Here is a 24,147-nt window from a genome sequence, read left to right on the forward strand (position 1 = left end):
AGGTAGCTTCATCCAGGTGCCGGGGAAGCTGTCATGCCACCACGCTCTCAACAACCTTCACCACAAAACGAAGGTTGGAGACCGGATGGTAGTTGGCTAATTCAGCCGGGTCCAGGGAAAGCTTCTTGAGGACAGGCCTCACCACCGCCTCTTTCAAGGCGGCAGGAAAGGCGCCCTCACTCAAGGAAGCACTTATGATCCCCTGGAGCCAGCCTCGTGTAACCTCCTGGGAGGCCAGTACCAACCAGGAGGGACACGGGTCCAATAAACACATGGCGGCACTAATCTTACCCAGAACCCTGTCCACATCCTCTGGAGCCACAGGATCAAACTCCTCCCAGATAATATTCTCAAGACCTACCCTCGTCTCCTCCCCCGGACTCATCCAGTCGGAGTCCAAGCCTTCGCGAATCCAAGCGACTTTATCATGCAGGAATTGCACAAAATCCTCAGCTCGACCCTGCAAGGGATCTTCCCGCACTCCCCCCCGAAGAAGGGAGTGGGTCACCCTAAACAGGGCGGCTGGGCGGTTCTCTGCAGATGCGATAAGAGTGGGAAAATGGTTAGATTTCGCCACTTTTATCGCCACTAGGTAGGTCTTGATATAAGACTCACCTGTGTCCGGTCAGAATTGGATTGACTAGTCCGCATTGACTAATGCAACCGCGCAGGTTGTTATGGGAGCTTCCAGTTACTCCCGTGTTACTCCTCTCCTACATGAGCTGCACTGGTTACCAGTGGTCCTCCGGATCCACTTCAAGGTGCTGGTACTTTCCTATAATAGCCGTTCATGGCATGGGCCCGGGGTACTTGCAGGAGCAGCTTCTGCCGGCCTCCCGCCGTCCAGTGCGCTCGCATAGGGCTGCCTCCTCCGGGTGCCATCGGCCTGGCAATGTCGGCTGATGGCGCCCAGGATGAGGGCGTTCTCTGTGGGCGCACCGATCCTCTGGAATGGGTTACCCACGGGGCTCCGGACGGCCCCCGACCTCCGCTCTTTCCGCAGGGACCTGAAGACATGGCTCTTCCAACAAATCGGCTGATCTGCTGAGAGTTTTTAGTTCTCTAAGGGTTTTAATTGGATTATTTTAATTAACTTAAATTAACCCATTAACTCATTGTTCTGTGGTTTTTATCTTTGTGAGCCACCCCACGTCCTTCGGGAGAAGGGCGGCATAAAAATATGATTAAATAAATAAATAAATAAATAAATAAATAAATAAATAAATAATGAATTGCATTTGTCTCACTTCACATTCTTGACAGCTTTAAGAGGGGAGGACTTCAACTCCCAAAATCCTCCAGCTGGGATGCTTTCAGAGGGAAGCACTACAACTCCCAGAATCCCCCAGTCAGGATGCTTTAAGAGAGGACTACTACAACTCCCAGAATCCTCCAGCTGGGATGCTTTAAGATGGAAGCACTACAACTCCCAGAATCCCTTACTCAGGATGCTTTAAGAGGGGAGAACTACAACTCCCAGAATCCCTTACTCAGGATGCTTTCAGAGGGGAGCACTACAACTCCCAGAATCCCCCGGTCAGGATGCTTTCAGAGGAGAGCACTACAACTCCCAGAATCCCCAGCCAGCACACTTTAAATCCATATCACATCAATGGCAACATTAATAAAAGTTTAACTGCAAGGGAGGATTTCTCAGCCGCCTTCCCCCTTGGGAATCCCTTTCTTGCCCGCTATCCTGGTTTGTTCCAACTTAACAGGTGGTTTTTTAAACCTACTCCGAGTCCCATCATCCTTAACATTAAAAGTGAAATATTGAGGTTGATTTCTGGAAATGTAGCCCATCCAGTGGTGGGATTTTCTGAGCAGTTTGGCAAACTGGTTGTTGGAAGAAATCATTGGGGCAGAGAAGCGGTTGTTAAATCATTTGAATCCCACCACTGAGCCCATCTACCATGTCTTGTAAGCCAGCCAATGGGGGGGTAGTCTCCCCCTTACCCTGTCCATCCCCCTTCCTCTCCCCTGGGGCTTTGGGGTGAGCAGGGCTACTCCTAGTTAGTAGGACCCCAGCGGTGAGTTTGGGACAGGCTTAATGTCCAAGAAGGGCAGTCTCTTTAAGAACCAGGACAGAGAGCTTTTGACCCCTCCCTCTTTCCCCTCAATCCTCCCCCCCCCCACATTTAAAAAAGGGAGGGGCTGGAAAGGTAAGCGTGAGGGTTTCTGAAGAGCTTTCTGGTCCGAAGGAAGCCAATTCACTGGATCCGGATACCTGCCTGAGAATCCTGGCTACAATGGGGTCTATCCTCAACCGCTTCTGGAACGCGAAAGAAGGTAAAACTGGACCCTCTGGGAGGGGGTATTTTAGGTGGGGGGGGTGCATGTGGGCTTTGCAGGGGGGATTGTGGTGCACCTTCCTTTTAAACTGGCAGGCCAGGGGTGCTTCTCCAGCTGAGGATGACGGGTGGTGGAGTCTGGGGCATGGTGGTTTGTTGGATTAAAGAAGGACGCTGTGTGTTGAGAAGGTCTGGGTTTGACCGACTAGAGTGGAGTAGCTTTAAGTTGGGTTGAGCTGAATAGAATTGAATTGAGTAGGGTTGAGTAGGGTTGAGTTGAGTAGGTATTAGGTTTTTTTTGAGTAAGGTTGAATTGCGGCTCCCTAAGTGGCTCAGTGACTAAGATGCTGAGCTTATGAATCCAAAAGGTCACCGGTTCGAATCCCTGGTATAGGTCTTCTGTGTGACCAAGGGGGTTGGACTAGATGACCTCCAAGGGCCCTTCCAACTCTGTTACTGTTACTAATTAGGGTTTGGGTTGAGTAGTGTTGGCTTGGTAGGGTTCAGTTGGATGGAGTAGGAATGGTTGGAGTAGGGCTGGGTAGAGTAGGATTGAGTAGAGCAGGGTTGGGTTGAGTGGAATAAGGTTGGGTTAAGTTGGATAGATAGAAGAGAATTGAGTTGAGTAGGGTTGGGTTGAGTTATGTTGGGGTAGAGTTTCTTAGGATTGAGTTGGGTAAAGAAGGAATGGGTAGAGTAGGGTTGGGTAGAGTCAGTATTAATTGTGTAACTGCACAATGGATGTGAGGACCGCTAGCCGTCTTCTCCTTTCCTAGGAGGAAACCAAATGGGAATGGAGCAGAAACCAGGTTAATAATCGGGGAGAAAGCTGGTTTATTGTCAGGTGGGAAGCTGTGAGACCTGGAAGCCTTGGAGATTTGAGGCTCCAGGGGAGTTGGGGGGGGGGGAGTGTAGAGGGAAGAAGACACGTAGCCAAAACAAAATTCTCCCTAGAAGGTCAAGGCCGAGGGCCCTGCAGCTGTGCGGAGGAGATTGGGAAGAGAGCTTCTGTTCCGGGCGGGGCCTGATTGGACGTGTGGGAGACCTTAGGTGGCGGAGGGGCCCGGACTGTCTTTGGGGTGGGGAAAATCCCGCTTTTCCCAGCTGTGCCAACATGAGGCCTCCAAGAAAAGTTAGCTTTGGGGAATTTCAAGCCTCGGAGTTTGGTTTTTACTTGGGACCCTGAGAGCAGCTGGTGGCACAGGTTCCCTTCTTGGAGTGTAAATGATGGTTTGTTGCAAAGACACCCACAACAAGCCACACCTCTGTGTGTGTGTATAGAGGCGCATGGAACTCAATTCCCAGAATTCTTTGCACTAGCAAGCTGAACATCTGGAGGGAGTCAGAGCTTAATGGGTGGCCAAAGCTGGCTGATGGTGGCTTACTTAGTAAATCAGGGTTCCTTAACTTGGTTGTGGGAAAAATTGGGTGGTTGAATAAAGGAATATTATGCGTATGTTTGCTTCCTCGAATAACTTATAAAAGTAATAAATCAGGACTTTATAGTCTAATCACTTTAATAACATAAATTAATATCCAGCCATCTCTCTCTTTCCTTCCATCCATCCGATCTATCCCTCTGTCCACTTATCCATCCGCTTCTTTCTATTTATCTGTGCCCATCACAAAGAGCATCCGAATTTTGAACACGGGGACACCACAGCCTGTGAGTAAGGGTTGCAACGTCGGTCACTAAAGGAACAGTCATAAGTCGAGGCTTGCATCACCTTTTCCAAGAGTCCTGGGGAAAATCAGGCAGGATGGTTCCCACAAGGGTGAAGGAAACCCATTTCTCTGGTTTTGAACCTTCACAAGACAGATGGGGAGGGGGCCTTCCTTACTAGGGGGTCCCAAGTGGGGGGGGGCAGCTCTAATTTCAAAGCCCATCATCCCTAAATGAGGGAGGGTCAGCGCATCATAAGAACACCCTCTATCTTTGTCTCCCACTCTCTTTTCTTTCTTTCTTTCTTTCTTTCTTTCTTTCTTTCTTTCTTTCTTTCTTTCTTTCTTTCTTTCTTTCTTTCTTTCTTTCTTTCTTTTCTTTCTCTCTCTTTCTCCCTGTTTTTCTCCTCTCTCTTTCTCTCTCTCTCTCTCTTTCTCTCTCTTTGTCTGTCTGTCTGTCTCCTCTCTTCTTTTTCTCTTTCTTTCTTCTTTCTTTCTCTTTTTCCTCTTTTTCTTTCTCTCTCTCCATCTCTCTCTGTGTCCTCTCCCTCCCTCTTCTTTTTCTCTCTCTTTCTCTTTCTCTTTTTCTCTTTCTCTCTCTCTGTCTCTTCATTCTCTCTCTTTTCTTTTCTTTCACTTTCTCTGTCTTTCTCTCTCTTTTCTCTCTCTCTTCTTTCTATTTAACCTGTCTAAATTAAAGCCTGGTGGGTTAGGGAATTTTATTTCGAGCAGAGGATTTGAGGGCTCTTCTAGTGAAATACCTCCGGACCCTCTCTAATGAACGGATGTCTGAAACACAGTCAGGGTTCCAGGCAGGTGAGCAATATTCAAGGGTAGGTCTGGCAAAGGTTTTATATGCCCTAGTTTGAAGTTTAGCATTACCAGAGAGAAAACTTCGTAAAATAAGATTGTTAGTCTTGTATTTTAATGTCTGATGTTCGTGTGTTTTTGTTTTTGTCACTTGACTTCTTTTGGTATTGTGTAAAATACGCAATAAAAATTATTTAAGAAAAAAAGATTGACAGCTCTCAATGTGGCTGTGAGGAGGAGGAGGAGGAGGAAGAAGAAAAGGAAGGAAGGAAGGAAGGAAGGAAGGAAGGAAGGAAGGAAGGAAGGAAGGAAGGAAGGAAGGAAGGAAGGAAGGAAGGAAGGACTGGGCAGTCCTTGGTGCTCTCTGAGCTTCAGTATTTTCTTGCAGACGTCTCATGACCCAACTAGGGAACATCATCAGTGCTAGAAGGGGGAGGGGCTTGCAGGGAGGAAGAGTAGTAGTAGTAGTAGTATGAAGGCCTCCCAGCCTCTTAAATTGCTTAAATCCGTCGGTGTCTCTTGCCAGGTGGACTGTTTGACTTCTGCTTCCCCCCCTCCTCTCTCTCCCCCCACAGAAGGCTCGGAAAGCCTCTCCTCCACCTCGAGGCCGAGTGGAGAAGTCCAGCCCACCACGCCGATTTCTCTGGCTGTGACAGCTGACTATGCCTTGCAGGGTCTCTCACAGGAGGCCGAGCAGACCGATCCCTCCTGGCCTCTTTCGGAACAAGACGTTATCCGAGCAGGTTCCGAGACAACCCAAGACTATCTCACTGCCTGTCTGGAGTCAGAAGTCGAAGTGGAGGGAGCGTCAACTTTTGACCTGGGCAACAGCGAGGACCGTGCTATGCTGGCATTTTCCAAGGCAAAACCTGACTCTCAGTCTTTCCTGGCACTGAGCAAAACCCCAGAGAACATCCTTGCAGAAGACAATGGGGCCCTGCTCGATGCCTCAGCTCAGTTGCCCCAAGAATCTCCTCTGCTCCACCCAGATGGGGAGGGAGGAACCGAACTGCAGATCTGGAGTGTTACCCGCAAACCTCCGGCGGAAGGTAAGATCTCCCGTTTTCTCCCCATTCAACAATTACGGATGGTTCTCAATTTACGACTGTTTGTTTAGTGACCGAAGGGAGTTTGGGACTGATTCTCATATTCAACACCCTGTGGTCACGTGATCGAAATTGGCTCATATTTATGATGGTCGCAGCGTCCCGCAGGTCACACAACCCCCTTTTGCGACCTTCCGACAATGCCGAAACTGGATTTGCTTAACGACCGTGTTACTCACTGAACAACTGCAATGGTTCTCTTAAGAAGAGTGGCAGGGAAGGTTGTAAAATGGAACCAAATTCACTTAACAACTGTCTTGTGTAGTAACAGAAACGGACGTGATTGTGGTCATAAGTCGAAGACCACTCACTTAATGACCGTTTCAAAGTTAGAATTGGACCTGCTTCCAAACCTCCAAACCTCTTAAAGTCTCTGTGGTCACATATCACCATTTTGGACAGTCAGTAGCTGATCTGCTTTTATGACCGTTTGCATCTTTCCCTGATCACTAAACCCTGATTTACAATGTTTTTGCTGAAATTGACGTTTTCAGTCAATCCTGCCTCATATCAACCAGTGGGTTCGCTTAATGACTGCTGTGTTTGCTAAACGACCACAGGAGTGGCTTAACGAGTGCAAGAGTCACTTAATGACCGCAGCAATGGCTTAATGACAACAGCAGTCGCTTAACGATTGCAGCCATGGCTGAAATACAGCAGTTTACAGCAGTTGGAAAAGGAGACCTCCGTTAGAATACCCTAAAATATCTTTCTGCAGGATCTTCCAACGATTCTGAAAGCAACGAAGGATCTCTCCCGGAATGGGAAGAGCCGAACTTTGAAGAACCACGGACAGCTCACTCGGTGCAGGTGTGGCCCTCGCAGACCGAAATGGGTGGACTTCAATTCCCAGAATTCCCTAGTCAGTGGCACCTGAGGTGGGCTGGGCTGAGACAGAGAGGCTCAAAGTCACTCAGCTTGCGGGACTAGAACTCCCTGTCGCCTGGTGATTGGCCCAACGTCACACGACCCACAATTGCAAAGACGGGAGGGTTGATGGGAAGATGCACAATAAAATAAATAAACAAAAGACCTTTTCAAAAACGATCTCGGACGTTAATCGAGGCCAGCTATGTGCCTTTTCGGGAAGGTAAAGAGAAGTTTTGGGGAGAGCATAAAAACTCTTTTTCACCCAAAGGGATCCGCTTAGTAGTAAGGGATGAGTAAAGGGATTTGGTTTTTTTTGCAGACCCAGCTGATGCATTCCCTGGGGACTGACGAGGAGGCCATTAGGAAACCGAAACTAAGCCGGAGCGAGAAAAAAGCTCGAAAGGTAATTCCCTTCCTCCCTCCTTTCTTTCCTCCCTTCCACAACACTCCCTTCCTTTTTCCTCCTTTCCTTCCCTCTTTCCCTCCCTCCCTGCCCTCCTCCCTCCCTCCTCCCCTCCCACTTCCCCTCCCTCCTTCCCTCCCCTCCCCCTTCCATCCTTCCTTCCCTCCCTCCCTCCCTTTCTTCCTCCCTCCCTCCTTCCTTCCTTTCTCACAAATCACTCAAGGCGGTGAACCTATCCAGCATACATCCTTCCTCCTATTTTCTCCAAAACAACAATCCTGCAAGGTAGGTTGGGCTTTCAGAGAGGGACTGGCCCAAAATCACCCAGCTAGATTTCTTGCTTAAGTGGAACTAGAACTCATGGTCTCCTGGTGATTGAATCAAAATCAACCAACATCCTTTCATACTTAAGGTGGAACTATAATTCACCGTCTCCTGTTGATTGGCTCAAAGCCACGCAACTCTCTTTCGTGCCTGACACTAGAACTCGCCACTTTTATTAAGAGTGTTTATCTAGAGTTTGCTAGTTTCCTGATCTGGTCTACCTCAAAGGGCTGGCAAGGTGAAAGTCTTCCACTCATTGTAGTAAGCATCAGCCACAGAGCGCCTAGGAACAACTCCAATTTTTGGGGTGTAAATATCTCTCTTGCCCTTTCTTTGGTTCTGGACTGAGAAGTTAAGTTCTCTCAAGAGGTCAGAAGAAGACTTCTGCATGGTTCATACCAGAAACATCTTGTGGTCTCCAGAATTTGCCAGAGTTCATGGTCCACCATGTCTTGAAGAAGACCGAACCTCAAGATGGCCTTCCGTGGAAGCAAGGGGTTGGTCTACAGGACCTCAACTGTAGCTTTGGATGGGAGAAGGTCCCTCCTTCTCCTTGTTCTTCAACCAGCTCTTTGGTTGACCTACAAGAGGCCTCATTAGTTTCCTTCTGTGGCTTTTGAGGGTGTTGTGAGTTCCTCTCTCCGTGGTGTGGTTGAGAGCCCATCAACATGATGCTGATGGGCTGTGTGTGGTGGCCTTCTTTGCCCCCAGGCCATGTCCAAGCTGGGTCTGCAGCAGATCCACGGCGTGACCAGGATAACCATCCGTAAATCCAGGAATATCTTGCTTGCCATCACCAATCCGGATGCCTTCAAAAGTCCAGCTTCTGACTCCTACATTGTCTGGTGATCTGGAAAGAGGGAAGAGGATCTGGGGGAGGGGGAAGTCTTTGATGACTGAAGAGGGAGGGAGGGAGGGAGGAAAGAGAGATAGGTCGATGGGTGGAAAGAAGGAAGGGAGGAAGAATGATGAAAGGTAGGAAGGGGAAGGAAGGAAGGAAGGGAGGGAGGGAGGGAGGGAGGGAGGGAAGGAAGGGAGGGAAGGAAGGGAAAAGAAGGGGGAATGGCAAGGAAGAAGGGACAAAGGAAGAGAGAAAGGGAAGGAGAAAGGAACAAAAGAAGGAAGGAGAGATAGGATAAGGGAGGGAAGGAAGGAGTGGAAGGAAGGAAGGAGTAATGAAGCAAAGGGGGGAAGGAAGGAAGGAGAGAAGGATTGATGGAGGAAATGAAGGTGAAAGGGAAGCAGGAAGGAATGAAACAAGGAAGGAGATATAGGATTAGGGAGGGAGGGAGGAAGGGAGGAGAAAGAAATGAAAGAAGGAAGTAGGAAGGAGAGGAGAAGGATGGATGGATGGAAGGAAGGAAGGAGATAGGGAAGGGGAAGGAGAAATAGTGGGAGGGAGGAAGGGAGGAAAGAGCTTGGAAAGATTCTATTGGATAACTGAAGAGGGTGGGAGGGAGGAAGGGAGGGAGGAAAAATGGAAAAGAAGGAAGAACGGAGCGAGGGAGCGAGGAGGGACAAAAGCAAGAAAGAATGAAAGGGAGGGAGGAGAGAAAGGAAGGAGAGAGAGACAGAGGGAGGGAGGAAGGATAGGGTGAGAAGGAAGCAAGGAGGGAGGGAGAGGGAGAGGAGGAAGGAGGAAGGAGGAGAGGGAGGGAAGGCTGCAAGGAGAAGGGGAGGGGAAAACGAAAGAGGGGAAAAAGAAAGGGAGGAGAAAGGGAGGAAGGAAGGAAAGTGGATGAGAGGGAAGGCAGGAAAGGGGAAAGGGAAGCGAGGGAGGGAGAGAGCAGGTGAGAGAGAGGGAGGGAGGGAGAGAGAGACTGACTGACTGACTGACTGGACGGACATTCTCATTTTTAACACCAGTAGTCCTCAACTTATGCCTACAACTGAGCCCAAAACTTCCATTGGGAAGTGAGACAACCGTTGCCTCAGATATTGCGCCAGTCACTGCAGTTGTTAAGAGAGAGTCACAATGGGACTTCCGGTGGCTCCATGATCACCGAACGGACACTCTTTTAGGAGCTCCAGCCCTGTGATTTAATTAGCCGCTAGAACAGCGAAAACCGGCTGTTCAGCGGCTTGAAAATCTCCCCCTGGGAAAAAGGGAGAGAGAAGAGCTGAAGGGTCTGGGTAGAGCTCCCCTAGACCCCCAGGTTTTTTTTTTAAGCCTGGGGGTTGCAGGGTGAGCTCCCTGTAAGCCCTTCATTGCTCCGAATCCGGGACGAGTCTGCTTCATGCAGACGAAGGCATCGCGTCCACACCAGCAACGCAATTTTAAGGATTTAAAGAATTTGGACTTTGGGTGCTGGCAGAGCAAATCGGGAGAACAAAAAAAAAACCAAAAACCTGCAAGTAACAAACAGGAGGAAATTAATCAGAGGATTTTGATTCGGGAGGACAAAGAGGCTGTCAAGATTGAAATGGAGCTTGGCACAATTGAAACACAGGTCTTGGCAGACGCTTCCACTCAATTAATAGAAAAGCAACAAGTAGACTCTTTATTGCAAACTGATAAACTTTATGGCAACAATTCTTGGCTTTATAGACAAAGGAATGAACTGATTGAGCATACAAGTAAGAAGAGTCGAAATGGGGGTTCTAAACCAGAGAAAATGATTTCAAGAAGAGAGCGAGCTTTCAACATACATCAACCTCAAATCAAAATCTAAAAATTTTCGAAAATAAAACTAGGGGGAGGAGCAATGTTGAAAGAATTATTGAAGAAGAAGGACTGGAAAAAATATAGAAAGAAGGCAAGAATAGAAGATTAAGTCTTTTTGGGAGGAGGATTTTTGTAATAAATTGAAAATCTTAATTAAATTGGTATTTTTAAAGGTTATTCTAAGACAATGATATAAAGGAAGTGTTTTCTTACAATTAGTTTTGGATATAAAAACGATGGCTTCTTAAAAGTTATGGAGGTATTAAAATGGTTAATTGAAAATTTGAAGGATATCTTCCTGCAGGTTTTGAAATTTATATCTTGTGAAATGAATTAAGAATGTTTCATTGATGTATTAAGAGATTTTTAAAATGTTTAACATAAGATTATAGTATCTTAAAAGGTATACGAGAGGAAATGTTTAAGGTTTTAAAATGTCCAATTTTATGCAGGATTAAAGAGGATAAATGTTAAATTTAGAATTTTATTAGGGAGTAATGCTGAAAAAGAATGGTGTTTGAGGGTGTGGAAATGAAGCTTATCCATGATTTTTAATGTTTGTAATATTGTTAAATTATTGGATTACACATCAAGAAAAAGGTCTTTATATTTAGGAAGAATGAATTTAATTCAATTAATTTTGAGAATTTATAAAAGGGAGGTTAATGAATTTGAGTAAGGGGAGTTAAAGAGTGTGTGGGAGTTTTGAATTTTGTAGTTAGTATATTTTAGCTTTTGTTTGTTAAATGTTATACCCTGTTTTCGCTCTTGGAAGTCGGGGGGTGGGGTGGGGAGGGAGGGACAAAGGTTGGGTTGGGATAAAAGTGTTGAATAGATAAATGTTTTAACAGAAAAGTAAAAGTGGGGGAAATGTAATAATAAATGAAATGATAATATTAGATATGATGAGTATTGGAGGAGTAAGATGGAAAAAAGATGTATTCAGATGATATATTGACTGATTGATTATATATTGTATGTTTGTTTGTTTATAAAATAAAAAACTTTTCAATTAAAAAAAAAGAGAGAGAGTCACAATGGTCCTTAAGCGAATCCGGCTTCCCCATTGACTCTGCTGTCCGAAAGGTCTCCAATGGGGGTTCAGGCAACCCCCGGGGGTCACCGCAACCGCCATAAACACGAGTCCGTTGCCAAGTTGTCTGAATTTGGATTACGGGAATGCCGCAACGGTCATAAGCGTGGAAAAATATGGTCTTAGCTCACTTTTTCATTGCTCTTCTACCTTTGGTTGCTAAACGAATGGTTGTACATTGAGGACTTCCTATGTTGTGATAGATTGGCATCTGCCTTTCTTGACTGGAGAGACCAAGAGATTGTCTTCTTCTCACCTCAGTGGGAGAATTCAGATTGGAAATGGAGGTTTAGGGAAGTGGTGCTCTCAAATTCCTGGTTGAAGGACCTGGCCTCTTGGTAGAACATGGAAGGGTCTTCTAGGCCAACCATCTGGGACTCGTTGGAGAATGTCTTATTGGGTGTCTTCTTCTGAAGACAAGCCAAAGCCAGGTCTCCTTCTCCTCCAGAATGGAGAAAGATCTAAAATCCCTCCGTTGTTTTCTGCTGCAGGTGGAAAACCTCTCCCAACAGGTCTACAAAGAGGCGGCGGAGAAGTTCAAAGTTCCTATGGATCACTCAACTTTGATCAATGAATCTGGTTCAGTCTTCACCATCATCAAGGAGAGTGAAGAAGAGGAGGAGGTAAGGAGACCCAGATGTCAACCTTCTCCAGACTTGAGCTGGAGGTGGGGGTGGAAAGGAGGGAAGCCCAAGAGGAATGAGTACCTTCATGATGTTCTCCTTGGAGGTCCACCTCCTAGGAGGTCCAAGGGGAGTAGACTTCTCGGGAGCCAGGCTATTAACCCATGGAGCACAATTCTTGCCTATAATATCTTGCTTGGACCGAGAATGGGGACTCTTCTCTGGTCTCCTCCATCTCTAGGACCAGATGAGTTGTCCACTATGGATGATGCCAATATTGGTGGCATCTCCAACCTAAATGCTGTGGTCAGGTGTCTCTCAGATACGTAGGGACTACTCTACATAGAAGGACCCAAAATTCCTAGGGCTGGGGGGGGGACGTCTAGTCCAACCTTCTGCCCAAGATAGGAGACTTCATACCATCCCTCATCTGAGCTTTGGGGGTCCTTTCTAAGGCCACAAGTCCATGCCAACCTCTTGAGGGACGATCTCTTGGTAACTTCTTAAGCCAGCTCCATGTTCTTTCTAAAGATGCTAAGCTTGGATTTCAGGTTGCTGGGACACCATAAAGTGTTGGAGAAGTCATCCCATGGTGGGGTAGGTCTACTGGAACCTTACTCCATTGTTACTATAATTATTATTATGGTTTGCTGGAAAGTCAGCCAGAGGTTGAGGTGGGATCTGGGATTTGGATTCACCTCTTGAAGTCCACCTTACATGATGGTCCCTCTTCTTTCTTTCTTTCTTTCTTTCTTTCTTTCTTTCTTTCTTTCTTTCTTTCTTTCTTTCTTTCTTTCTTTCTTTCTTTCTTTCTTTCTTCCTTCCTTCCTTCCTTCCTTCCTTCCTTCCTTCCTTCCTTTCTTTCCTGCCTGCATTTATTTCTGTATTTCCTTCCTCCCTCCCTTCCCAGGTGGACGAAACGGGTCTGGAGGTGAGGGATATTGAATTGGTCATGGCTCAGGCCAATGTCTCCCGGCCAAAAGCCATCCGAGCCCTCCGAAACAACAACAACGACATCATCAGTGCCATAATGGTGAGTGCTTGAGGGCAGCAGCCGTCCCTCCTCTGCTGTGGTGGAAGGTAGCCTGGATTCCCAGCAGGAAAAGAGGGAGGGAGGGAGGGAGGGGCTGCATTCCAGAGGAGGGAGTGCCAGGTTTTGAGAGTTTGGTTGAGAGGGAGAGAATTTACAAGGCTCCGTCCCAGCAGTTCCCAGACTATATCCCTAGGGAGTCTTATATGGGCAGTTCTCGACTTATGTCGGTTCAGTTAATGTCCGTTCCAAGTTTGAACGGCATGGAAGAAAGGGACTTAGGACTGTTTTCCCCACTCATGACCAACAGAGAGTCCCCACCGTCATGAGACCAAAACTCGGATGTTTGGCAACTCACTCGTATTTATGACAGTCGCAGCATCCCAGGGGGCAGGGGTCACATGATCTCCCTTTTGTGACCTTTTGACCAACAAGGTGAAGGCGGACGCCATGTTCACTTAAGAACCGTGTGACTAACTTAACGACTGCACTTAACTGCAGGCAAGGAAGGTTGTAAAATGGGACAAAACTCACTTAACAAACATCTCGCTTAGCGACAAGAATTTTGGGGTCAATTGTGGTCCTATTTCCACCACTACCTATAGAAATGATAGAAATGAATAGAATACAATAGAATAGCATTACTATATTATATATTATATTATGAAAGGGACACGGTGGCTCAGTGGCTAAGATGCTGAGCTTGTCGATCGAAAGGTTGGCAGTTCAGTGGTTCGATTCCCTAGTGCTGCGTAACGGGGTCAGCTCCCATTACCTGTCACAACTTCTGCCAACTTAGCAGTTCGAAAGCAGGTAAAAAATGCAAGTGGAAAAATACTTTACCTTATATTATATTATAGTGTATTAGTATAGTGTAGTATATACTGTGCTTCCCCCAAAATAAGACCCTGCCTTATATTTTTTTTGAACCCCAAAATAAGCGCTTGGCCTTATTTTTGGGGAGGTCTTATTATTTTGGGGCACTTGTCGCCTTACCTGATTTCCAGCTTTTCCTCCTTAATCCCAACCAGAGGAAATGGTGGGGACTGGATGCACATGCAGTTAAATATTTTCGGGGAGGGCTTATTTTCATGGGGGGGGGGCTTATTTTAGTGCATGTGCTCAAAATCCTGATTGGGCTTCTTATCAGGGGATGCCTTATTTTTGGGAGAAACTCAGTAGTATAGTATGTATAATATTTTATATTCTTATAGATTATAGAATATAACTAGCAACAGTGCTAGAAGGGGCTGGAGTTTGTGGGGAGGAGGAGGAACAGGAGGGGAGGAAGAAGAGGAAGAGGAGGATTTGGGGGGGGGGGTTCCTTGGTGCTTTCTGAGCTTGGTGAGTATTTCTTGCAGACGTTTCATGACCCAAGTAGGTAACATCATCAGTACTAGAAGGGAACTGGGTTGGGTGTCTGTATATATTTAGTCCCTTCTAGCACTGATAATGTTTCCTAGCTTTGTCCTGAGACATCTGCACAAAAAACAGCCAGCTCAGAGAGCAACAAAGACCCCACACTCCTCCTCCTCCTCCTCCTCTTCTTCCTCCTCCTCTTCCTCTTCCTCCACCTCCTCCTCCTCCTCCCAAACCCCATCCCCCTTGTAGCACTGAAGATGTTCCCTAGTTGGGTCATGAGACGTCTGCATTAAAACCTTCCAGCTCAGAGAGGTCCAAAGACCCAACGGTCCTTCTTTCTCTTCCTCCTCCTTCCTTGCAGCACTGATGATGTTGCCTAGCTGGGTCACGAAATGTCTGTGACAACTCCACCCCTCCACCCTCCCCAGTTCCTAGACCTGATGCTTTTCTTCTTCCCCTTCTGTCTTCCAGGAGCTGATCATGTAGTGACCGGTGGGGTGACGTCCAGCCCAGACCACCCTCCCCCTGCCTCAGTTTCCACCCCACCCATTTTTGTATAGATGACCAGTTTCCCGTAGCTGATACAGCTGTTAGGATGCAAAGATTTTACTCCCTGATTTTTCTACACAAAGTATGCTTTCACTTAATAAATAATATATTCACTTTTGCTACACCCGGACTCCGTCTCTCTGTCCTTTGCAGGAGGGGGGAGGGCCTTCGAAGGTGCCGAGTGTCAGTCCTTGACTTACAACGGTCTAGTTTGACTTTGTTCTATTACTTGTGCTTGCATAATGTTGAATTCCAATATTGCGTGATCACTTGTCCCCAAGGTTCCTGTAGCTTCAACACCTTCTATCATTTCATCTCCGTTAGTGAGAATTAAATCCAATATGGCTGATCCCCTTGTTCCCTTCTCCGTTTTTTGGGAAACAAAGTTGTCTGCTAGGTTTGTCAGGAACCTGTTGGATCTTCCACTTGGTGCAGAGTTTATCTCCCAGTTTTTGTTTTTTTTTAATTTTTTTTTAAAATTTTGATTTATATGCCGCCCTTCTCCGGAGACTCAGGGCGGCTTACAATGCGCTAAGCAATAGCCTTCATCCTTTTGTATGTTTATACGAAGTCAGCTTATTGCCTCCACAATCTGGGTCCTCATTTTACCTACCTTAGAAAGGATGGAAGGCTGAGTCAACCTTGAGCCTGGTGAGATTCGAACCTGCAGTAATTGCAGGCAGCTGGTCTTAATAACATAATGACATAATGTACTACTACCAAGTACATAAAAAAAAAAAGCATTTTTTTACAACCTCTTCGCTGAAGAGGTGGTAGAAAAAATGGTTTTAAAAGTTAAAAAAATAATTGGCCACACCCACCCAGTCACATTACCCCCCCCCCATTAAGCCACGCCTACAGAACCGGTAGTAACAAATTTTAGATTTCACCACTGGTATAGACCTATGGCAATGTCATTTCCCACGCCCCCTTTAATATTGACCCAAATGCATTCAAGATAATTTTCATCATTGTTGTGCTCTATTTCTGTAGAGATGTAGTTATTTCTTATATATAGTGCAACTCCACCTCCTCTTTTATTTGGTTTATTTCTTTTAAATAATTTATATCCCTTTAGTTGTTTCATCCCACCAAGTTTCCGTAATGGCAACAATATCATATCTGTCCTCATTTATTGAATTTCTAATTCACCCTGTTTATTCCTCATACTCTGTGCATCGGTGTATAGACCTTTGAGTCCATTTTGATTGACCCTGTGTTGACTTTCTACATAACCTGTGTTGAGCCTGACTGCCCCTGCTTTCGTGCCACCTGTTTGATTAATGCACGTGGTATGACACTCGCTATTAACTGCTTGCTTTTGGTTGACAGCAGGGGTGATAATCTTACTCGCACAGGCATCTATGCTACATGCACTGATAGCCCTATTAATTTTGGATTGCTGGGGACAGAAATGTTCTGTATCAATTAATTCTCTGTCCCCGCTGTTCAGTTTAAATGCTTATCCAGAAAATCTGTAAATTTATTGCTAAGTAACTCAGGCCCTTTCTTTGATGGGTGCAATCCATCTCTTTTGTACAGTTCTTCATTGGACCAGTTGCAGACATCATAAAACCAAAGCCTTCTGTCAAGTATTTGCAAGCCATTGGCACATATATCATACAGACACTAGTGGAGGCAGAAAGTGCCCCCATCCCTATGTGGAGAGGAGGGGCTTACACTGAGTATAAAACCCCCTCTAACCTTTCCACCTTGCTCTCTTTTACGTTTGTTCTCCATGAGACATGATCTTTGATAAGGGTAGTCACACACGCTGTGTGCCCCCTACCCTAATGGATATTAAGACAGCCTTTGTACATAGTTAATATGTTTTGTTATATGAATAAATACATTTATCACATTTATTCATGCATCTGCCTTTGGACTCTTCTATGCTCCTGGGTGTTTCTACGATCCCAATTTCCACACCTTCCCTTCTACACCACTCCTTTAGCCACACATTAACCTCCGCTACATGTTGGCCTTTCCCTTTTTGTTCGTTGTATACCAGTAAAACCTCTGAAAAGATAAGCCTACAACCTATACTACTAAGTTCATACCCCAAGCTCTGGAAATCATTCTGCATAGAAAGTACATCCTTTTGGGGCAGATCATTTGTGCCAAGATGTATAATAGCATCAACATATAAATCGCAATAAATAAATAAATAAATAAATAAATAAATAAATAAATAAATAAATAAATAAATAAAATAAAATAAAATAAACATCACAGTCCTTACTGGCATTATTGACTTTTTTTTAAAATTTGATTTATATGCCGCCCTTCTCCGGAGACTTACAGTGCGTTAAGCAATAGCCTTGCTACTTTTGTATATATACAAAATCAGCTTATTGCCCTCACAAACTGGGTCCTCATTTTACCTACCTTAGAAAGGATGGAAGGCTGAGTCAACCTTGAGCCTGGTGAGATTCGAACTTACAGTAATTGCAGATGGCTGGTGTTAAATTACAGTGCCTCTGTCTGCAGAGCTATCCAGGCTCTTTTAAGGGCTATCCAGGTATTTTAAGAATACGCCTCTTGTCTCTGCTGGCAGTAGCACCTGGCAGACACCTGACCTCTTTCAAAACCTCCAAATCTTTTCCTAAATTTACATCCCTTACAATTGAATCCCCAACCAGAAGGTGGCTTCTCTTTTTGGATACCGTGCTCTTCTTGTGTGACCGATGTGTAAATACCTGGTTCACACTTTCCCCTTTCCAAATTAAGTTCTTCATCTCGGACCACCATCCCCCTGCTTATTTGAGTTATCAGTATCACAACTACCTTGACCTGTCACTTCATTGTCCCCATCAAGGTCAGCAAGAGCCCTGTATCTGCTATGCTGGGACGCAGCAAAAGTTTTGTGTTTCATGGTTCACAGCTCTCGCCCTGCCAGCTCCCACAGTTGTCCATACTGCCCTTCTCCGGCAGGATCTTTGTGATGGAGGGGACTGATGGTGCGGCAGCTCTGTTACGAGGATTCATGGATCAGGCCCAACAACAAGACATGAGTCAGTAGATTAATTAAATCTCTTTTATTCACAGGTTCATCTCAACAACACTTGCAACATCTGGGTCTGAGGAGCAAGGAAGAGTGTGCCCACCTTTTATACCCGGCGGAGAAGGCGGAGACTTAGGTAAGGAGGGGTCAGTGGGAGGAGCTGGACAGGTGGGAGTTTGGATTAACCCCTGCACTGCTGCACTATAGCTGACCCCTGGCATGGTTAAGGCATTTACCCTTGACAAGCTCAATAGAGTGGAATGGCTGAATTGGGCTTGGAGAGCACAGATTAGTGATTCTAGATAGGTAATCTGTCCAAGTAGACCACTAATTTGTTTACAAAGGGAACAGTTCCCAAATTTGAAAAGAGTACTGAGGAAGACAGCTGCAAAACAAGTATTACACTGAACTAAACCGGTCATTTTGAAATAGAATAAAATCACAGTCTCAAGTGCACTAACCCTGAATATATTATTGCTATTTTTGGTTTATAGTTATATGATTATAACTAGCTACCTTTCTCCTCTGTACTCACTCTCAGACCCCACCCTCACAGGCAGTTACCCCTGCCCCTAACTCCTGTGACGTGGGGAAAAAAAACAAAACCACAAGATTTCGCTTCCTGGCCATGTGGGGTTAAGACGGTGTCAAAAAATGCCAAACATTCCCCACGATCGAAACCGGGAGGCCTGGCCACTGACTCGTATGTACGATGGTGGCAACATCCCAAGGTCATGCGATCCCCCATTTGCGACCTTCTGACAAAATCAGGAGGCCGTTTTCACCTAACAACCAGGTGAGTAGCTGAAGGTGGCCGTGATTTGCGTAACGACAGTGGCAGGATAGGTCGCAAAATGGGGCTAAAATTCACTTAACCAATGTCTCACTTAACGACAGAAATTTTGGGGTCAGCTGTGGTCGTGAGGCAAGGACTGCCTGTATTTTGGGTCTGTGATGGGTCTGGATCCTTTTGTCGTCACATGACAATGGGTGCGTATTTTGTGCATCAGAATTACCAAACTGGAAGGGACCTCGTAGGTCATCTAGTCCAACCCCCTGCTCGATCAGGAGATCTTATATACCATCATGGGCAAACAGCTGTTCAATCTCTTTTTAATACTCTCCAGTGATGGAGCACCCATAATTTCTGGATTTTTCTTTTATAATGTTATAAAATGAGCCTGGTGGCGCAGCAGACTAAAGCACTGTTATTAACACCAGCTGCCTGCAATTACTGCAGGTTCAAATCTCGCCAGGCTCAAGGTTGACTCAGCCTTCCGTCCTTTCTAAGGTAGGTTAAATGAGGACCCAGATTGTGGGGGCAATAAGCTGACTTTGTATAAATATACAAAAGTATGAAGGCTATTGCTTAACGCATTGTAAGCCGCCCTGAGTCTCCGGAGAAGGGCAGCATATAAATCAAATAAAAAAAATAAAAAATAAAAATAAATCTCACCGTCTTCTGATCCCCCTCCCTCGTGTGAAAATTCAAGAAGCTGAGCCGAGTGAGAGTTACGAGACTCGCCAATGTCCCTCCTTTGGGCCCGCGCAGAGAGCTGGCGACCCGGATAATGAAACAATTAAAAATGGTGGTGATTCGTTTAACAACCCTGGCAAAAAAGATCCTAGGATTGGACATGTTTCACTTAAGATTCTTGACAGCTTTAAGAGAGAAGGACTTCAACCCCCAGATTCCTCCAGCCAGCACCCTTTAAGTCCATATCACCCCAAGATATTATGAAAGCAGCATTAATGAAAGTTTAACTGCAAGGGGAGGTTTTCCCACCTGCTTCCCCCTTGGGAATCCCTTTCTTGCCCGCTATCCTGGTTTGTTCCATCTTAACTCTGATGGAAAGCAGGTGGTTTTTTAAACCTACTCCGAGTCCCAAAGAGAAAGTCTCTTTAAGAACCAGAGGCAGAGAGCTTTTGACCCCTCCCTCTTTCCCCTCAACCCTCCTCCCCATTAAAAAAAGGGGGAGGGACTGGAAGGGTCAGCCTGAAGGTTTCTGAAGAGCTTTTTGGTCTGAAGGAAGCCAATTCACTGTATTGGGGTAACTGCCTGAGAATTGTGGTTACCATGGGATGTATCCTCAGCCTCTTTAAGAATGCGAAAGAAGGTAACTTGCTCCTCTGGGGGAGAGTATTTTGGGTGTAGGAAGTGCCTATGGGGTTCGCAGGGGGGATCTGTGGTGCGCCTTCCTTTTAAACTGGCAGGTCAGGGATGCTTTCTCCAAGCTGAGGATGATAGATGGTGGAGTTTGGGGCAAGGGAGTTTGCTGGATTAAAGGATGCTGTGTGTTGAGAAGATCTGGGTTTGATAGACTAGAGTTGAGTAGGGTTAAGTTGGGTTGAGCTGAATAGAATTGAGTTCAGTAGGGTTGAGTAGGGCTGAGTTGAGTAGGTATTAGTTGTTTTTGTGTAAGGTTCAATTGCATTGATTAGGGTTGTGTTGTGTTGGATAGAGTAGGAATGGTTAGAGTAGGGTTGGGTAGAGTAGGATTGAATAGAGCAGGGTTGGGTCGAGTGGAATAGTAATGGGTTAAGTTGGGCAGATAGAATAGAAGAGAATTGAGTTGAGTAGGGTTAGGTTGTATTGAGTAGGGTTGAGTTGAGTTATGTTGGGGTAGAGTTTCTTAGGATTGAGTTGGGTAAAGAAGGAATGGTTGGAGTAGGGCTGGGTAGAGTAGGATTGAGTAGAGCAGGGTTGGATTGAGTGGAATAGGGTTGGGTTAAGTTGGATAGATAGAAGAGAATTGAGTTGAGTAGGGTTGGGTTGAGTTATGTTAGGATAGAGTTTCTTAGGATTGAGTTGGGTAAAGAAGGAATGGGTAAAGTAGGGTTGGGTAGAGTCAGTATAAATTGTGTAACTGCACAATGGATGTGAGGACCACTAGCTGTCTTTTCCTTTCCTAGGAGGAAACCAAATGGGAATGGAGCAGAAACCAGGTTAATAATCGGGGAGAAAGCTGGCTTATTGTCAGGTGGGAAGCTGTGAGACCTGGAAGCCTTTGAGATTTCAGGCTCCAGGGGAGTTGGGAGGGGGGATAGTGTAGAGAGAAGAAGACATGTAGCCAAAACAAAAGGCTCCCTAGAAGGTCAAGGCCGAGGGGCCCTGCAGCTGTGCGGAGGAGATTGGGAAGAGAGCTTCTGTTCCGGGCGGGGCCTGATTGGACGTGTGGGGAGACCTTAGGTGGCGGAGGGGCCCGGACTGTCTTTTGCGTGGGGAAAACCCGCAAGCTCCCTGTCATGGTAAATGTCTAACTACCTCCCTGATCACCCGGCCCTGCAAGGGTTAACTGACCATATATCCCATAATCCCCTGTAACCACTCCTTACCTCCTTGCCCGTCCTCCTGGGTATAATAGCTCCAACCACGAGGTCCACAATTCATTCCAGATGTATACCTGAAAGAGAAAGGTACAAGGTCAGTGACCTTTAGTGCCAATAAACCTACAATAAAGATACAGAAAAGAATTGAAATTTGTCTTTGAGTTATTGGGCTAGATCCATCTTTAACAAAATGGTAGCAGAGGGTGGTTGCCCATAACTCCAGATAATGACTGAACCCAACACCTACCCTGAAGAAGCAGACAGAGCACAGACCAGAGCTCTTACCAAGAAGATGGCTGAGAAACTTGCAACCAAAGCCACAGCCATGGAGGAGACAGAAGCTGGAAGCGAGCAGGACTCCAGCCTGGACTCACAATCAGATGAAGAGGGGCCATCCAAGGAAATCACCGCCCCGGAAGAAGAAACAGCACAGAAAATGAATAAATTCAAACTCTCCATCCTGAAACTGATGGAGGCAAGCAGCGACAAAGAAAACCTCATCGCGGACCTTCAAAGCCTCTTCGAGCAGCAAGAAGCAGCGATTGAGGCCCCAAAGAGCACCGAGGGAGAAAAGCAAGCAGAAAAGGGTAAGCCACCCCAACCCGATGATCCCGAGCTGGCCAAATCCACTTTCATGCCCTCTTCCCGGCGGCCATCTTGGACAAGCACCAGCCAATGGGAAGCCAGGGTTTGAATCCCTTGGCGTGAAAATGCCTGAACCCCGAAACAGACGAGGGGGACACAGAAAGCGACTACGAAAAATCCAACTCTGAAAGCGACCACGAAGAAACTACAATAACTAAGAAAAAATCAGAAAAAAATCCTGGAAGACACAAAAAGGCCAGGACAACCAACGACGACCAGGCAACCGAGTCACAGCCAACTAGAGACACCGCGCACACCAACAACCGGCGCAAGAAACTGCCCACCTGCAGGAAGAATCAACCGCAGGACTCAAACTCACCACCCGCTACACCAACTACGCGAGGCCTGAGGGAAAAGAGAAAAACCGGCCACTCACCCGTGCCACGACCTCAACCAGGCTGATCCATGCGACCAGGGACCAGCGACCACGAGGGAGGATCCGCCGCCGCCGCCGCCACCATCACCACTAGCCGCTGAGTGCAGGGAATCCTCAACCTACGACCTCCGCTGCTGCTGCGCCGCCGACCCGTGGAAGTCCTTGACTTACGACCGCGTCGCCTCCTCACCTTCTTCCCTTCTTCACTGGGGATCCAGCCATCCAGCAGTGGTGTCCACCTTCAGGAGGAACCTTCGGACCCACCGGGGGTGGGTCCAGCCTCCCACCGGCAGGCCTGGGCCTAGGCCTGGGAGTTCCAACAGCAGGAACCTCACCCGATGGACTCTAGCGCGGAATGAGCTTCGCGCATGCCCACTACCTTCCTGTAACAAGAGAAGCAAGCTACATAGATCCAAGCAAGTACAGAATGATCACAGACATCCCAAAGCCTTATTGTGAGTTCAATCACAGTCTGGACCATGGACAGCTCCCCCCAGTAAGTAACCTTACTAACATTTCTGGGGCAAATTATGCCAATTTGCCAAAGTTACAGTTAGATGGGGGTAATGTTATAGAATGGAGTCAGCAATTGAGAATTGCTCTCATGAGAGAGAATGCACTGTTTTTAGCCAACAGACCTCCTCAAAAGCCCTGGTCACTGGAGACTGACTGTATTCATCACAGGGCATTTTGTATCATGTTAACCTCCATTCCATCTGCTATGTATCCGTCTATTGAAGACAATCTGACTGTTTATGATGTTATGCAAAATCTATGTAATCTGTTTTACAGCCAGAGTAGAGCCACAACCACTAGAATATCTAGGGAGTTTCATTCCACCAAACACAAGGCGGGAGTCCCCATGAGTGAGCACATTTTAAAGATAAATGCTACAAGGGCAGAGCTCATGCAGAGGGGGGAAATCATCACTGAAGAGAACATGATAAGCATAATCATAAACTCTCTCGATAGCAGTTGGGACAACTTCATAACCCAACTAAATAGCCTCAGCTTGCAATACCTAACACTAGGCACACTAACCAGTCAGCTCGTTGCAGAGGACACCCTGAGGAGGGACCGCCAACTGTCCAGGAGGGATCCTTGACCCACAAAAAGGGTGGATTTCCAAGATAGGGCCAGGGACACCTCAGAATGTTACTCTTGTGGATCAAGGAACCACTTAAAGAGGGACTGTCCCAGGAACCATAGGGATAGGGGACAACACGACAGCAGAGGGGGGCAGTCACCTGAACGCAGGTACCCAAAGGAAAGGGGGTGAGGGTGGTCTCCCAACCCCAGGAAGCATCACGAACGCAGTGACAACTCCAGGGACAGTAACTCAGGCTCTATGTACGGGATCAGTCATGATGACCCAACTGATAAACATAAGGTAGAGAGGAACACATGGCTCCTGGACTCAGGGGCCACAAACCACACTACTTGTAACCCAGGGCTGCTAGACTCACTCACAGAAGTAGACTCAGAGATAAAGGTAGCCAACCAAAGCAAGGTCAAAGTAGTAGGGAAGGGAAACATACACATCACACAGATAGGGGATCTAAAAGGGGTACTGTACGTGCCAGAGATACCCCACAACGTACTAGCCATCACAAAACTGACACGGGACACAAACATAGAAATAAGGTTCAAGGGCGGAAAAGCACACTTGATCAAGCAAGGGAAAGAGATAGGAAAGGTAACCATACATGAGGGACTTCCTTACTTCACACCCAACGCAGGGAGGAAGAAGGCATTGACACCAGCACGAACCACAAAATAGATGAATGTCCAGAAGTAGAGGGGGTACAGCAAGAGGCAGGGAGTTGCAATGGGAATGTCAACAAGTCTGTATCTATCGGGAAGCCATTGCATGATAACTGCGCCCACCTCCTCCACAGGAGGCTGGGACACATAAGCTTCCCCATTGTAAAGAGAATGATGGAATGTACCGAAGGTCTCAAAGTAAAGAACTGCGAAAACTATTTAGAGTGTTCAATCTGTAAG

The 24,147-nt window shown here is 46.5% G+C and overlaps 1 pseudogene; it reads left to right on the plus strand.

Annotated features, from left to right (window-relative positions):
- Positions 1-4,738: 4,738 nt before the first annotated feature.
- Positions 4,739-22,169, plus strand: LOC148114405 (uncharacterized; annotated as a pseudogene).
- The last annotated feature ends 1,978 nt before the right edge of the window (positions 22,170-24,147 follow it).

Source organism: Pantherophis guttatus, chromosome 4 (genome assembly GCF_059756535.1).
Source record: "Pantherophis guttatus breed Tessera chromosome 4, ASM5975653v1, whole genome shotgun sequence".
Taxonomy (NCBI): Eukaryota; Metazoa; Chordata; class Lepidosauria; order Squamata; family Colubridae; genus Pantherophis; species Pantherophis guttatus.